This window comes from Ammospiza nelsoni, chromosome Z (genome assembly GCF_027579445.1).
Source record: "Ammospiza nelsoni isolate bAmmNel1 chromosome Z, bAmmNel1.pri, whole genome shotgun sequence".
NCBI lineage: Eukaryota > Metazoa > Chordata > Aves > Passeriformes > Passerellidae > Ammospiza > Ammospiza nelsoni.
In genome coordinates, this window is record NC_080669.1 from 14,145,603 (window position 1) to 14,161,640 (window position 16,038).

The window sequence follows — 16,038 nt, forward strand, 5'->3', positions numbered from 1 at the left end:
ATTGGCTCACAGTTATTTTTAATACACTCTCATCTTACAAATATAATGGTCAAGCCAGCCTGGAAAGTCAACCACATACAGTAAGTACATGGTCAGTGAGGCATTAAAAAGAACTAGGACTCATTTGTTTACTATCAGCAAGGGGTTCTTGAGGAACCCCTTGCAAAAATACCTATTTTCTACATTGTTTAGTTTCTCTGCCCTTTCTTTAGTATGTACTCCCTTTGCCCTCGAATGCCTGGAGTAATGCACATTGGACACTGCCTGCTTCCCCACCAGCTGGCTAGGAAAGGGCTCAGATTTTAACCTGCCTGCAGATACATCCAGGGTTTATTTTCCCCAGAAAAGGAGGGAGCTGGTAGGGATCTGTGCCCCACTGGCAAACCAAAGCTTTTCTATCAGGCAGAGGGGAAGCAGGCCAGTTCCTGCTTAACTCGGGAAAACTGTGAAGTCGTACTCCCTATTATTCTTTTTGTGTTTAAGCAGAGAATTTTTGTAATTGCGCTTGAGGGAGAAAGATACAGGGAAGGAGTGGAGAAAGGTTGCACTTTCATCACGTTTTCTGGATCTCTCAATTCATTTGGCCTTATCTATATCTTTTAGATTGCAAGCTCTTAGGTGCCATGACTGTTTTTATGTGTGTCTTTAACTGGGGTACAACAGATAACTGGTTACAAATTGTTGGAGTTTCCCAAGGAAACAATTTTTCGTTTTCACGTGAATGCTCAGAAAATAAAACTTTTTGCAAAAAAATGTTAACTTCATGGGAATTTCTCATGAATAAAACTTAGGGAAAAACAGTTCAAAATTATCTAAATATGAAGTTCCTACATTTTCTAAACAAAATATGTATTTCTCAGTTCCAAATTCCTTTAATTTTTAAGGCACAGTAAGCTTACAATTAAACTTTATATTTTGGTTTATAAAATCTTGAAATCATCCAAATTGAAAAAACCCCCCAAAAATAAAAACCCTTGTTCCAAAATATTTTGTTATTTTTATTGCTTTGCAACCATTGTGATGTTTTGAACAGATCCAGCAAAATAATTTTATAGGCAGCCTTGCTAAAAAATTTTTAGTTTCCCCTTTGCAATAAATTTTGAGGATGCCGGAAAATCATCAAAATAATTGATTTATTTTAATTTTTTTAACTTAGTCTTGAGGAAAAATAAGACTTGCTTTGCATAAATAATTTTATTGCTAAAATATTCAAGATGGATTACAATCACTGGTTCTATTGGTTTCAAATTATTTTATCTACCTTGAGTTTCTTTGTAAAAAAGTGGTCATTTAAGGCCAGCAGATTTGCTGCACAAACCTCTCAACTACTTCTGCTTCACCTGTGTTGGCCCATATAAGCCACCTATACATTTTCACTTACACCTGTTTGGGACAAAAATTTCCCTTTTACAAAAAATTATTTTTGGCACAGGGAGGAGAGTTGAGAAAAGCTGGAAGGATAAAGGTAAGGCATATGCTGTTAAAGATGAAAGAGAGTAATGCAGAATAAGTAATAGTGAAAGAGACCAACACAAGTCTTTGGAATCAGTCCTTCGTTTTCACTCTAATGAGGTATTCTCAGGTGTTTTATTGCTGCCTGATAGATTGAGGGACAGAAAAAAGGAACATGATGAAACAGTGGCTGATGGGAGACTAGAGGCAAGCAAAGAAAATTTTGGGTAACATTGCTTAGCTAAATAAGAGAAAGTTACAATTATCAGTAAAAAAATATTTCTTTAATCATTTGGAAATAAGGATAGAGAAGGACCATAGCAGCATAAATTATATTCATATAACAAAGTCTCCTCTTTGGAACAAGAGTCATGGAACCAGCATAATGCAGAGATCCAAATGTACCATTTGTAGAGCATATAAGTGCTGCTTGCAATTTTAGGAGTGGCAGTGATTGATTCATTCCAGGAACAAGCAAGCCTGCCTGCTGTTGAATTGCCAACACCATTACAAGCCAGCGTCTCTGTGTTGCTTGGACATCTCCAGTCCCAGCACTGCCTTTGTTAGATACCAGACAGCTTTTCAGAACTGCCTGAAGCCCCTCAGAATGCAGCTTGGCTCTCTGATAGTCTTTTGGAGAGAGGCTAACTCCTATTTATTTGTAAATCTGCATAATTCTAATATTTTTTTTAAAAGTATCCATGAGTTACTTGTAGTCCAGATTAAGAGCATCTTTACTGCTTATTTCTAGATCAAATCTATCTAAATATACCCTTTCTTTGCATGGATCTACAAAGTGATTACCTAAAGGGGAAGTGCTTTATTTTTACCATTCGTGTAATTTTCCAAATTAAGTGTTTCCATTCTCATCCTTTGAGGGTCTCAGTCAGGTTTTCATTTTCAGAGCATGAAGATGTCATGAGTACATGAGCAGTTATTCAGATTTGCTGGTCATAGCCTGAGATTAATTACAGAGCACAGGTTTGTAATAATGACTTTGCCAAAATCCATCAAACATTGATCTTTTTCTGTATCAGCAAATATGCAAATGAAAATGATTATGGAGAGCTTGAACTGAAGAATACTTGGAACCTGTTGCATTTCATCCACCTCAATGGATACGCAAAATGTCGTAATGATGAGTTCAGCCTTTATTTACTGTATACACAGTTGGTGACAGTGGTTTTTATAACTCTAAAAATTACACTTAATAAATATGAGGAGAGACAGATTTTCTTGATTACATAAACTTAAATATTTATTCAAGATTTCATGAGAAGTTTGTCTTAATTTAAACAGAGCCAGGGCTGCTGAATGGGTGCCATTTTTTTGATGTGGACACAAAACAAGTTTTAGTAATATCCACACTCATTTAACCAGTAAATGTTTTCTACTAAGGCTTTGCTTCAGCATGGTTTGCCTACTGCAATCAAAATGAAACTGAAGTCAGTTTTCCATAGATCATATTTAGGGGTTTTATCCTTCATTGCATGAAGGATTGCTGGCTTTAATTAAAAAAATCAGAAGAGGCATGTAAATATTGCTGCTGTAGTTCAGAGAAATGCAGCATTACTTGTATTTTCCCTTTTGGTATTGATGTATGTAGAAGTTGGAGACACTAACACATTGTGGATACTGCTGCTGAGAAGGGGAAAGGAAAAAGATAGGCTTGAAACACAGCCTGCGAGATGGCATGAGGCCAGTGCACTGAAAAATGGCAAACGTCACATTTAACAGCTGGACACAGAAATATTTCTCTTTAATTTGGAAGGAGAAAATTTTCTTCACAGCAGGGCACTCTCAAAAGAGTACAACATCAAAGAGGGTGGGTCTCCCCAGTCAAACATCATCTGGCTCCAGTGATGGAGCAAAATGAATGAACTGTCAGGACTTTTTTCCAGTGTGTATGTTTTTGCCAAGTGAAAAGTAAAAGGTTTAGTGGCTTGTTCTGATCACAGACCAAATCCTGATAATGGAAAGCTGATTCCCTAAAGTCTTCCTCTGATCAGCTGACAGGCAATGTCTGAAGAAGACCCCATATTGATTGATGGTCCACTTTGTATTGATGGCCCCTGCCACCCTTAGAGATAAGCGAGATATGCCAAATGCTTGACAGCTCTGGAGGGCTCCTGTGATTGTGTCTCAAGCAATGTTCTAATCTAATGTTGTAATCCTCACAGAAACAAACACACTTCTAAAGAAACTTAGCATGATACTTACCAACACCAGACCTGCACTTGGGAATGAAAAAAACCCTTTTCACATTCTCCACTATGACGTCCACTAGCAACATCAGCACTACTCTTTACTGCATGCCTTTTGTTTGCTTCTTGAATCTGACTTCAGCCCCAAAGAGGCAGCAAACTAGCCATTCCTGCATTATTTTTTTCTGACAATCCTATAGTTTAACAAATTTGAATGAATAATAGACTCTAGGAATTTTTTGATATGAAAACATGGCAACACAGTTTGTACAGCCATTACTCATTAGTTTTATGAGAAATCTCAGGCACAGTTTATCATATACTTTATTACTTGACCTTTTAATCATCATCTGGGGAACTTGACATTCCAGACATTCCAAAATATTCCAAACTAAAAATATCACTGTGCCTCATTATTTAAAACTCACAAAGGAATTAAGTATATTTTCTAAGGTATGTAATTTTTACTGAAATTCTTCATTTATGGTAAGCCTTAATGAGAAGTTTAAAAAAGGATTCAAAGAATTATCTGTGGAGCCTGTACTGTAGTAGTAAATGGGTGTTCTGCTGTGATAGATGTTCTACACATACACTGTAAACACAGTCCCTATCCGTATTTACTTACAAACTCAGAGTGAAGATAAGCAAATGGTGCAGAAAAAATGTTATCAAACTCCCTGTTTTCTACAGCCGCAGGATCAAGACTTTAAGGACTTGCTGTAAGCCATGTGACAAACCATTTTCAGGGCAGGAGCTAAACCCAGGCATCTGCGGAGCAATTCAAGTGCCTGAATGGAGGTGTTTAGTGAAATTTTAAATCCCGGAAAGTATCTAAGACATGCAGACAGGCCTGACAAGTAATGCCCAGTACTTTAGGATAACTGCTTGTCTGCTGGAGCAGTCACTGGAGCTTCAGTGGAATACTTGAACTCACCAGAAACACTAATCTACACACCTGAACTTAATTTTACACTCTTAACCTGAACTTAATTTTACACATCTGTAGTCCAGGATTTTTCCCTAGTCCAGGAACAAACCATTATCAGTGATCACAACTCTTACATGAGGCAGCAATACATATTTAGAACATAGTAATGCTCTTGACATTTCTTGAAGAGGAGGCTACTTGTGGACAGGCTTTCTTTTCAGAGAGTATTTTCACATGTAATGGATTTCTGCATTAGGGTTGGGATTTTTTATCTAAGGTTGGATGAGACCATTTGAGTCACATAGTCCAACCTCCCTGTTCAAGGGGGGCTTCTTAGAGCATGGTACTCAGGATTGTGTGCAGACAGCTTTTGAATATCTCCTTAGAAGGACACTCTGCAACCTCTTGGTTCTTCTCATTGCTCTAATGATCCTGGTAAAATTGCTCATGGTAAAATTTTTCTTCCTATTCATGTAGAACTTCCTGTACCTCAGTTATGACCATTGTCTCTTGTCTTTTTGCTTGGCATCACCAAGAAGAGTGACTCCATCCTCTTGACACCCTCTCTGCAGATCTCAGAATCTCAAGCAGTTCTGTGCTTGAGAAGAGAAGCTCCTTTATAATCTAGTTCTTAAAATGCTTAAAGGAACATGGTGTTGGAGTTTTTAAAAATCTAAAGGTAAAGAAGATAATGAAAAGCCCCACGTGCTGCTAACTGAAACCAAAGTTAATTACAGAATGATAATTGTGCCATATGTTCTATGCAGTGTATTTCAGTATTTCTGAAAATATCCCTAAGCACCGAGTCTGAGATTTTACATCTAATATCTGCTACTCTCTAGAAGTACTGATTCATGCACAAAACTACAAAAACACAGTTTGGAGCAGTGTTTTGAAAAGTGCTTTACAGAAATTATAGGAATGAGGGACAAAAAGCTGTGCCATTCTAGGGCCATCAGCTTCCTCTTACAAGCAAGATAAGCATTGAATTTGAAGAACCCTCTCCATACTTTTGTTCTTTCTTATGTGTAAGAATCAGGGCAAATGAGGATGATTTTCATTTATGAGTTTCTTTTGGTCCAGAGTGAATTCTCTGAGGATGACTCTGAGTCACCCCAGGAGAATATACACGCACACTTTTTTCAGCTGCATTGTCTAGCTTGATGGTGAATGATTAGATCTGCCAAAATCATTCTGGGATATTTGGTTATGTAAGGGAATGAAAAAGAAAATGTAACAAACACTTTTTAATTTCACTTTTCAATGTCTAGTGGTTTTGAGAACCTCCAAGAAAACAGCCTAAGCTCTCCCATTACCTTGCAGAGGAAACAGTGCTCTGTCTCCAGAGTCACTGGGAGCAAGAAAGAATCACTATAACTGTACTGATTCTCTGGCTCCCAATATAATTTTAGGAGCTTTATTACTGAGTAAGTTCATTGATTCTTTCCAGCCAAGTCAGAGTTTTCAGTTATTGGGCCCTTACTTGCAACTCCTTCCCTGTTATACTTACCAGGATTTGCATTTACCAGTCAACAGGTGTGAGAGTCTTTCGGGGTTATCTCAGCTTTGATAATTTCCCTCTCTGTTCTTAAACATATTTTCATTTTTAGTCTGGTTTCTTTCACAGTCTTTCTGAAGAGTGACCAGAGAGCCTAGATTGGTAACTCTTTTCTCTTCATGCTCCATGTCCCACATAGAAAAGACTGGAGAAAACCACTTCAGTCTGTTGCCTCCACATGGAATTCTGGTACCAGGGCTGCTCAGGAAGCCAGGGCAGTGAGCAGGGTAGTGAGCAGGGAAATAACAACGTTAAACAAAAATGTCTCCATTGCAGAATGGCTTGTGGCTGGAGTACCACACCTTTCTTTGTCCTGTCACTGGACCTGTCAGGAGAGTGCAAAATCACCCTCAGGGAAGGCCCTGTGATGTCAGTGGGTACTGCAAGAGCACTGGTATTTTACAGATCTGTTTACATGTGTTTCCAGCTTCATGCATGCAGTTTTCTTCTGCTCTGTGTCTTCCTCTCATTGCCCTGGTGTTGAGTAACACTGTTGCATTACATGAAATTCTTTCCTATTCCAGGACCTCCACGGGCTAATGTCAAAACAAACCGCAGAGACTTGACTTAAAAAAAAGTAATTTTATGAAGTCCACATAATCAGCAGGGCATTGCTTTCATGACACTTTCTGGAATAAGGCCCCAATCCTCCGACTGCTTACACAGATGCTTGGTTTCACACACGAGTAGTCCCATTGAGATCAATGGGACTACAACATGTGCAGAAGTGTTTGCTGGACTGAGGTCTAAGTGAGAGATGAAGCCTTTCACCTAGCACAGACAGTTCAAACCAATGTTTATAGTTTCATATGCCATAAGCCTTTGAGAAACATTAAAACTAAATTGCTTTTAATATTGTTTGGCAAGTATTCTCTTTTATAAAATTTGCTAGATGATGCCTGCTAGATTAAAGTTAAAAACATTGCGTAGATATTATAAGATGTACACTCTGTATCAGATATGTTTAATTTTAGAAAATTGCTTTGCACTGTGTGAACAGCCAAAGAAGACCATTGGCTGTCAGGATATATTTCTGTGCTTTTCCATAGAGAGGTTGCATCCAGTTGGACAAAAATTTTCCTTTGACTTTAACTAGTGAGGCTTCCTGATATTTCCCCCTTGCTCATTTATTTCAGACTTTTATTTTGTCAATTGCTTTGCGAAACTTGATGATAATTCTAAGTATAAACAAATTGCATGTGCCACAAATACTCCAACAAAGAAAAATCATACTTTGAATGGACTGTTGCATTTTCTACATGGCAAGGAAATACCATCAATTGTTATTATAAAAATAGAAGCACTTCAAAACAAGTAACTAGTTATTGGCATGGATTTATTTCATATAGATATAAAGATCACAGAAACTGCCTTTCATTTTCTACATAATAATAAACCAAAGCATTCTTATCTCCTCCTAAGACAACAAGCCTGAATGTTATCTGAAACATATTTATATTTTTGATTCTGCTATCTGCCTATAAATAATCTGAAGACATACTTTAGCTGGTAAAGCAAATCAATTAGTCTTATCAAGAAACAGTGAAATGTATGAGAAGTATTTATAATTAATGTCTTTCTGAAATAATGACCATGCAGTTGAGCAGGGAACCTGTCTAAACATTTCCACTTATAGAATGAGGTTGGTGACATGCATACTACTATTGTTGGGTACCAGTTTTACATGTATAGTTGATTATTACAGATACAATAATATTTATTAGGCATCAAGCCTGGATTTACCAGAATGTGATGAATATTTTCTTTATTCAGGCTGTTCAGCCTGTTTGCTGTATAGGCATTCTAAAAGATAGTGCATAATTTGCAATATATTTCAATGTTTGAGATGTGGTTTTTGCAAAGGATGTGATTATATAATATTACTATTGTCATAAATCAGCATCAATTTTTCTTTTTATTAAACTGTTTGGAGAGTTTTCCATGCATTTTAATTTGTGTCTGAGCTGCATTATATTTCATTTTTCTTTTATACAGTGGGACTAAAGAGTTCTTAGAAAGCTTGCTGAATACCCTTACTTGGTTATCAAGTTAGTGAAAGAAGTGAGAAAGAAGTTATGGTTATAACTTGATTGTTTCATTCAGTGTGTAACAAGGAGAAGACACACACTTAGAAGGGCCCTCCTGTCCTAAAGCAGATGTCCAGCACCTAATATTAAGGCATTAAAAGTCTAAAAGCATTCATTCTTTGAGCACTTGTTACTATCAATATGAACCCAGCTGTGTTTTGATTTTCAGCTTAACTATGCTCCTTAAATTTAATATTTTCAAGGAATTGTTAGTATCTTCTCTCTTTCAGTTCATGCAGCATCTTCTGAATGTTTCCAACTTTCTAGATAATGAGGTCCTTTGGCAGTGTGCTGATTTCAAAGCCAGCTGCTAGGCACCAGCACACTACACCAAGTCCAGCCTAAATGAGTAAGTTATCAAGTCATGCATACAATCTAGTTTGCTTTCAGTTTGACATGATTAGAAGCTCTAACAAATAAATAATGTATCGTGTCATAATAAACTCTGGAGTTCATTGGCATCTTGCTTAACAATAACTGCCTTAAGCAAGTCAAATCACTGAATTTTACTGTTCACTTATCTGAGTTTCAGGGCTTTTCAGGAAACAGACAGCTATTTCTTCAGCTGTATGGGAGAGGTAACCATCCTTGTAGTTTGTTCTGTTGGCTGTAGAGCTGTCTTCTACCAGTAAAGCCACTAACATTCTTCCCCCCTCTAAGACAGCATACGTGTATTCAGCTTTACTTGCAATACTAGTTCATTGCAGACAATGAGTAAAGTGCTGCAGAGTGAATTTAAAAAAAAAAAAATAATGAAGATATGGCAGTTTTCTTCAAAAGGACATGATGTTAATGACAGGATTGAGTGTTTATGGGCAGGAACTAAGAGGAAGGCCAATATAGCAGATATTCTGGTGGAAGTCTGTTTTAGACCATCCCGCCAAGATGAAGAGGAAGGTGAAATATTCTGTAAGCAGCAGGGAGAAGTCTCATGATTGCCATCCCTTGTTCTCCCTGGAGACCTCACTTTAGCCAATGTTTGTGAAAATGGAACAGTGTAGAGGGGAAAAAATCCAGGATGGTTGTGGAGTATCTGGAAGAGAACTTCCTGACACTGATGGTGAGGGAGTCAGCGATTAAATGTGCCATGTTGTTTGTGAACAAAGAAGGATTTACAGGTTGTGTGGTGGTCAGAGGCTGTCATGAGCACCGTGATCACAAAATGATTGAGTTTTCAAATCTCAGAGATGTAAGGAGGAAGATCAGCAGAGCTGCTGTCTACGACTTCCAGAGGGCAAACTCTGGCTTGTTGAGGGACTGACTGACAGAGTCCCTTGGGAGGCACTCCTGAAAGGCAAGGAGTCCAGGAAGGTTGGATGTGCTTAAAGGGACAGGGGCAGGCTGTCCACATATGCTAAAAGATGAATTGGTGGGGGAAGAAGATTAGCCTAGTCAAACAGAGAACTTTGGCTGGAAGTTAGGTGAAAAAAGAGAGTTTGCGACCTTTGGAAGAAAGGGACAGGCAGCTTCAGAGGATGCCATGAAATTGTGCAGGGAGACAATTAGAAGGGCCAAAGCCCAAGTAGAACTTACCTACTGTAAAAGAAAATAAGAAAGGTTTCTATAAAGTATAGCAACTTAAGGAGAGCCAGGCAGAATCCCTTTGGTGGATACGTGAGGAAACAGTGACAAAAGATGAGGAAAAAGCTGAGACTTTCCCCCAGACTTTAAAATTAAGACCAGTTCTTCTCTGAATAACCAATCCTCTGAGCTGTAAGACAGGTGTGGGAAGCCAAATGAAGCCCCTGTAATTGAGAGAAAAATTGTAAGAGATCTGCTCCATTTGGATATACACACGTCTGTGGGGTCAGGTGGGATAGACACAAGTCTTGAGGAGCTGGGGGAAGAGCTCACTAAGCTATTTTCAGTCATTTATAAGTGGCCATGGCTCATCAGGGAGGTTCCAGCTGACCAAAGCAAAGTTACAAGAGGGTCAGAAAGAAGGATGCAGGGAACAGCAGGCCTGTAAGCATGGTCAGGGTGCCAGAGGAGGTCATGGAGCAAATAATTTTGAGTCCCATCGTGCAGACAACCAGGATTGAGCACAGTCAGCAGGGATTTACAAAAGCCCACTTCTGTGAAAGTGTGACATACTTTACAGATGAGGGAGAGGCTGTGGGTATTATCTACCTGTTCTTCAGTGAAGCCTTGACACCATTTCCCACAGAAGTCTGCTTGAAAAATTGGATGTGATGGCCTGTACTCTTCAAGTAAAAAACAGAAGCTGGCCACGTCCAGAGAACAGAGATGAGTGGTGCTAAATCCAGCCTGTGGCCAGCCAGAAGTGCTGCTCCCCAGGACTCAGTGTTGGGGAACAGCCCTGTTCAATATCTTTATCCATGATATGGATGTGCAGATCAAGTATATCCTTTGCCAGTCTGCAGATGACACTAATTTACACAGCAGTGTTGATCCACTGGAGGGTGGTGGATGGGCTCTGCAGAGGGGTCTGGACAGGCTGGATTGACCAGCTGAGGCCAAGTCTGTGAGGGCAAACAAGGGCAAGTACCAGGTCCTGCACTTTGGTGACAACAACCCCACATGATGGCACAGGCTGGGGGAAGAGAGACTGGAAAGATGTCCTGGTGGAAAAGGAGCTGGTAGTGCTGTATGACAGCAGCTGAACATGAACATGAGCCAGCTGTGCCCAGGTGGCCAAGAAGGCCAATGGCATCCTGGCCTGTGTCTGCAGCAGTGTGGCCAGCAGGAGCAGGGCAGGGATTGTCCCTCTGTACTGGGCACTGGTGACACCACACAAGTCCTGTGTCCAGTCCAGGGTCGCCCACTACAAAAAAGACATTGAGGTGCTGCAGCATGTCCAGAGAAGGGCAATGGAGAAAGGTAAGGGTCTGGAGCACAAATCCTGTGAGGAGCAGCTGAGGGAGCTGGGGCTGTTGAGCCTGGAGAAAGGAGGATTGAGTGGGGGGACCTTGCTGCTCTCTACAGCATCTGAAAGGAGGCTCCAGGGGTGTGCGAGCTGGGGTCTTATCCCAAGCAATGAGCAACAGGAAAAAAATAAAAAAACCTCCAAATGTGTCAGAGGACACAGTTTAACTTGGATGTTAGGGAAAAGCTCTTCACCAAGAGCGTTGTCAAGCACTGGAACAGGCTGTTCGGGGAAGTGATAGAGTCACCTTCCCTGCAGGTATTTAAAAGAAGTGTAGCTGATGCACTTAGGGACTTAATGTAGGGACCTGCTTGGTTTGGCTGTGCTGGGTTAAGGGTTGGATTCAATGATTTTAAAAGTGTTTTTGCAACCTAAGCAATTCTATGGTTCTGTAATTGCGCACCTTTTACAGACTGTCAGCTTAATAGCCAGGCTTGTAACCATTATCCTTTTTGGCATGGTTTTCAACTTCTGTTCAGGTTAGACACCTTTAGAAGATGTATTGTTTTTACATGAAAAGCAGGGTCTCACAATAGTGAGATTTGCCCAATATAGAGCTTATTGAGTTCTGATGTCCAAGATAGCAAAGAAGAAACTTCCAGTGTAACTGTGGCTTGTAGGCTCATACACTGTTACAGAAAGGACATAACTTGTATGGATGCTACCACATCTAACATGTCTGGTTACAACTTTTTATAACATATTACCAGTAGTTTTGGGCACATATTTACTATCTTTGCATCTTGAAGGCAAGAGTAAATCTTCTTTAGAGAGGACAAGACTCATAGTAAATGATTTGAAAATTCTATGATTTTATGCATGTGATATCAATGAGAATAGCAGTGAACAGCAAAATGCCAGAGTCTCTACAATGGTTAGAATAAACTCTTGCATATTTTGTGGCTTTCTTCACATTTCTTTTGATATCCTGCAACATAAAAAAAATATTCTAATAGCTACTTTTACAATATAAATGTGTCTCCAAAGAAACATTTTCAGGATCACTCCATTCCCTGACTGCCTGAGGTGAAAATGAGCAGCCAAATAATTATCTGCTAATACCTTTCTTACCTGATTAAATGGAAAAATAAATGCAAGAATTTCTAAAGATGTAATAGCAGGCCATGGAAAGAGAACAAGGGAAGGCAACTGATAGGGAGGGAAGAATTTTAAAAAATTATTTTTGTGCTTGCTGTTGCTTCTGTGAAATAGTTTTTAATTGCTTCATAACTTAGCTTCCTCTGCAGCTGTGCTGCTACATTTGAACTTTTTTAATCTAAAATTTTGTGGCATCAATACCAGAAACTGGGGCAACAGTTTTAGCACTAGAATTAGATTTGCCCCAATGATCCAAGTAAGCAATACTGATTCTATCAGTACTGAAGTTATTGAAGGTTTTCAGAAGCCTCTTTAGCACCCACCTTGTCTTTTATTACTGCTTAAATCTTAGATGGTTCATGTTTATATTACTTCTGTTATTTATGTTATGGCTGTTCAGAGATTTTAGAGCATCATTTATATGGCACGCAGTGCGCTTTTGAAGTTATGTTATTACTGCCATTGTGTGTTGCTCTTACAATTACCATTAAAGTATCTATGTCCTCCAAATAATTATCCTCAACCAATCCAGCCACTGGAAGAGGAACCTGACCTTTATTTATGTCTCAATTACTTAATAAAGGGGTGTTTGCAAGGAAGGGAACAGAAAATACTGAAGAGAGGACTCGTATTCTGATGACTATGCTTTGGACTTACTTTCCTGGAAAATGAAGCAGTTTCTGTTGTATTCTGAAGTCAAAGGATGAAATTCATAGAGGAGAAGTATGTATCACATTCTGAGTCTCTTGATGTGCAACATACCAGTAAAATATCTGTAAACAGTCAAGAACCTATTAAGAAGATAATTAACTCTAAGGCAGCTGCTAAGGGGGACCATAATGCAAATCAGATGAAGTGAGTGCAGACCTCTTTTATCAAATTCCAGTCTGTTCCACAATCTGGTTCATTCCATTACAAAACAAACAGAAAACCACAACAAAACCCGGACCCTTAATATCCAGCAAAACCAAGAGTTATCAGAGGGCAGTATGAAGCTTAGGTAACACTTCCAAGTGCAATCAATGTAGAAAAATGAAATAACTGTGTTTCCACTACTTGGATCAGTGACTATGTGACATAAAGAAAAAATAAATGCAGAGTCTGAAGGGACTTGGAGAAATGGTATTCTATTTTGCCATGAGGCTATTGCAATGTGTAAGAAATTTATGCCAGGGTGGATGGATGCAATGATCAAGTAGTCAAAGGCTTCCAGTAACATAAGTTTGTCACAGGTTTCTGCAGTATTTTCTGTAATAGAAAGTATGGCTGTTTAAGGATGTATGCTTGTGTAATAGAGATGTGGGTAAATATGTATATCCATTGTTTAATGTAGTGCCTGTGTTCACAGCTTGGGCTACACGTTTGGTTTTCCTCTGTTATGGCAGATTATGCTTTGCTCCCTCATGAGGGTTTCTTCAGGCAGTTATTTCTTCACTGGTTTTCTGATTTATATAACTGTAAAATGAATAAGAACTGCATAATGGTGAAAAATAAAAACCATGTCTGAGTTTTGGTTTTGTTTTTTTTTTCCTGATTTTAACCTGTGTTGTGCAACTTGACAAATAGATTCAACACGGTATTGTTATTTACCTTCCAAGCCTAGGGCTTCTTCTTCTTTACAGATGGGTTTACAATCCTGTAAGAACAGGGCGAAGAATGCTGTAGGATAAATTATGACTATGCAGCAACGTCAGTAATATCCCAATATGCCCAAGGAGGGCAGAGTGTCATCAGTGCTTGCAGAATAAAGTATCTGAAAATACTTCGTCTTACAGCACAGTCCTTCCAATTCCAGACCAAGGCCCAGGAAAGACCCAGTCCTATGTTATCATGACAGATTTTAATATTTCATATCATTTAATGACTGTCTATTTATACAAAGCTCTGGGTAGAGCCCTGTGTGCTAAGACATGAGTGTCACTACTGGTTATGGTAGACCTCTTTGTCTTTCCTGTTTCATATAATCTGGGAATTAGGAAGTTATCAGCTCTTTATTTATGGGAATTGTGTCTGCATCATGTTAAGACATATATTGTTATATGAATAAGCAGCATGTAAATGGATAGGCAATAAAAACTGCTGAGAATGTTTGCATAGATATTGCCAAAATGGTTTCAGCCAGGTACTGTTAGTCATTAATTTTTCCTTCTCTTCCTTTTTATATGCTGATGTCCTGTAGAACTTTCCTGATTTCTTCACAGATTTATATAGTTTAGCATATTTTGCTCATATATTCAGCATACATTAAGATATTTGCTTAAGAATAGGTCCTTGCTGGTAACCAGCATGTTAGCATTTATACAAAAATAAACTTAATCACTGGGATTAAAGTATTTGTTTACTTCTGAGGATTCCTGATTCTCTGACTTTATTCCACTCAGTGCATGTTGGGGTAGCATCTTGTTTACCCAACATAGGAATATCTGGCCAGGTTCCACCTGATCCTTGTCACAGACACTCAGGAAAAAAGGATAAGAATCGCCACAGATACTTGATTCCCGTGTCTCTCCTGCTCTTGCAATGGACATATTCCTCCTGATTACTCACAGTCCCTCTTGGCCAAAAGCAAAAGCAATGCTGGTTCCTGAATTTGACACTCTCCTTTGGTGGAGGAAAAAAACTAGCTTTTGATTCCTGTTTATATTTTTGTGTGAACTATAGGAAACCCTCTTTTAAAGGATCAAATATAGTCACACAGTTTCTGAGATTATTCTCTTGATAATGAAATAGATATTCAAGATTGTTAATCTGCATATGCTAGAAATGTTCAATTCAATGTAATAAATGTGCTTCCTCTTTAGTTAACAGAATTAATACTTTCAAGAAGATATCAATTTAGGTTCATACCATTTCAAAGGGAATAACATTTTTGGGGGAAGGATGTTAAAGCAAATGGTGTTCATAGAGGAGCAAAAGGCATGAAAATGAGATTTACTTCAGATAGGCACCTAATTGTTCAGATGTATTTGTGAGGTTTGCCGAAGTAATTGTGTAACAAGTAAAAACCTTTTGAGATCACACGCTTTTAGTAGGATTAGACCTATCTAGATAACATTTTGAAGCAGCCAGGGGATAAGTATGCATGATACATTTATCTTTTCATTTCAAAATCTCCAGAGCAACTCTATTCTTGACTTCAGAGGGAGCATCCACTTTTGAATACAAACATATTACCTTTTTTTTTTTAAATCAACATAACTGGCTCTCATGTCCTTAGCAGGGATGTCATGTTTAGGAAAACAATGATTCCCTCAGGACTGGTTTCTCATTTGGTACTTCAAAAAATTGTGTGTCTCAAGAGAGATCCAAAAGGCATCATCAACTCCATTTTTCCTTCTAGTCTCATTTGTTTTGATATTATGAATCCTATAACTCCCTAACATATGTAAGGCTGCTGAAGTAAATACTCTTGCTGCAACTGAGATGTGAAGGAAGGGGTCCTTGTTTAGGGATTGCTACTGCCCCTTGCTCAGATGTCCCGGCCATTTTATTGCACACTTTACATCCAGATTTTCTTGTTTATCTGGCAGTTCATTATTTAAGGCCAGCTTGTCAGAATCAGTTAAATATTCTTTGGGAAACATGGTCACATCTTTGAGACACCACAAATATTTTTAATATGAAAAGATTGGCTTGATAAGAGAAACAAGATAAACTTGCATTCCCTAAAAAATATTTTTCTGCTTTTTCATGTATATTTCTAAAAGTATCAGTACACGGATGACAAGCCTCATGGCAATAAAGTCCTGGAAAGAGAGACACCAGCATAGCAGTGAAAATGATTGCTGATGATTTGTTCTAACTACTCGACCTTGTGCCATCTC

At 38.6% G+C, this 16,038-nt stretch overlaps 1 protein-coding gene across 1 annotated transcript in view; it reads left to right on the plus strand.

Moving 5' to 3' along the window:
* PRDM6 (PR/SET domain 6) overlaps positions 1-16,038 on the plus strand; it is a 78,262-nt gene that overhangs the window by 33,826 nt on the left and 28,398 nt on the right. The window lies entirely within an intron of this gene.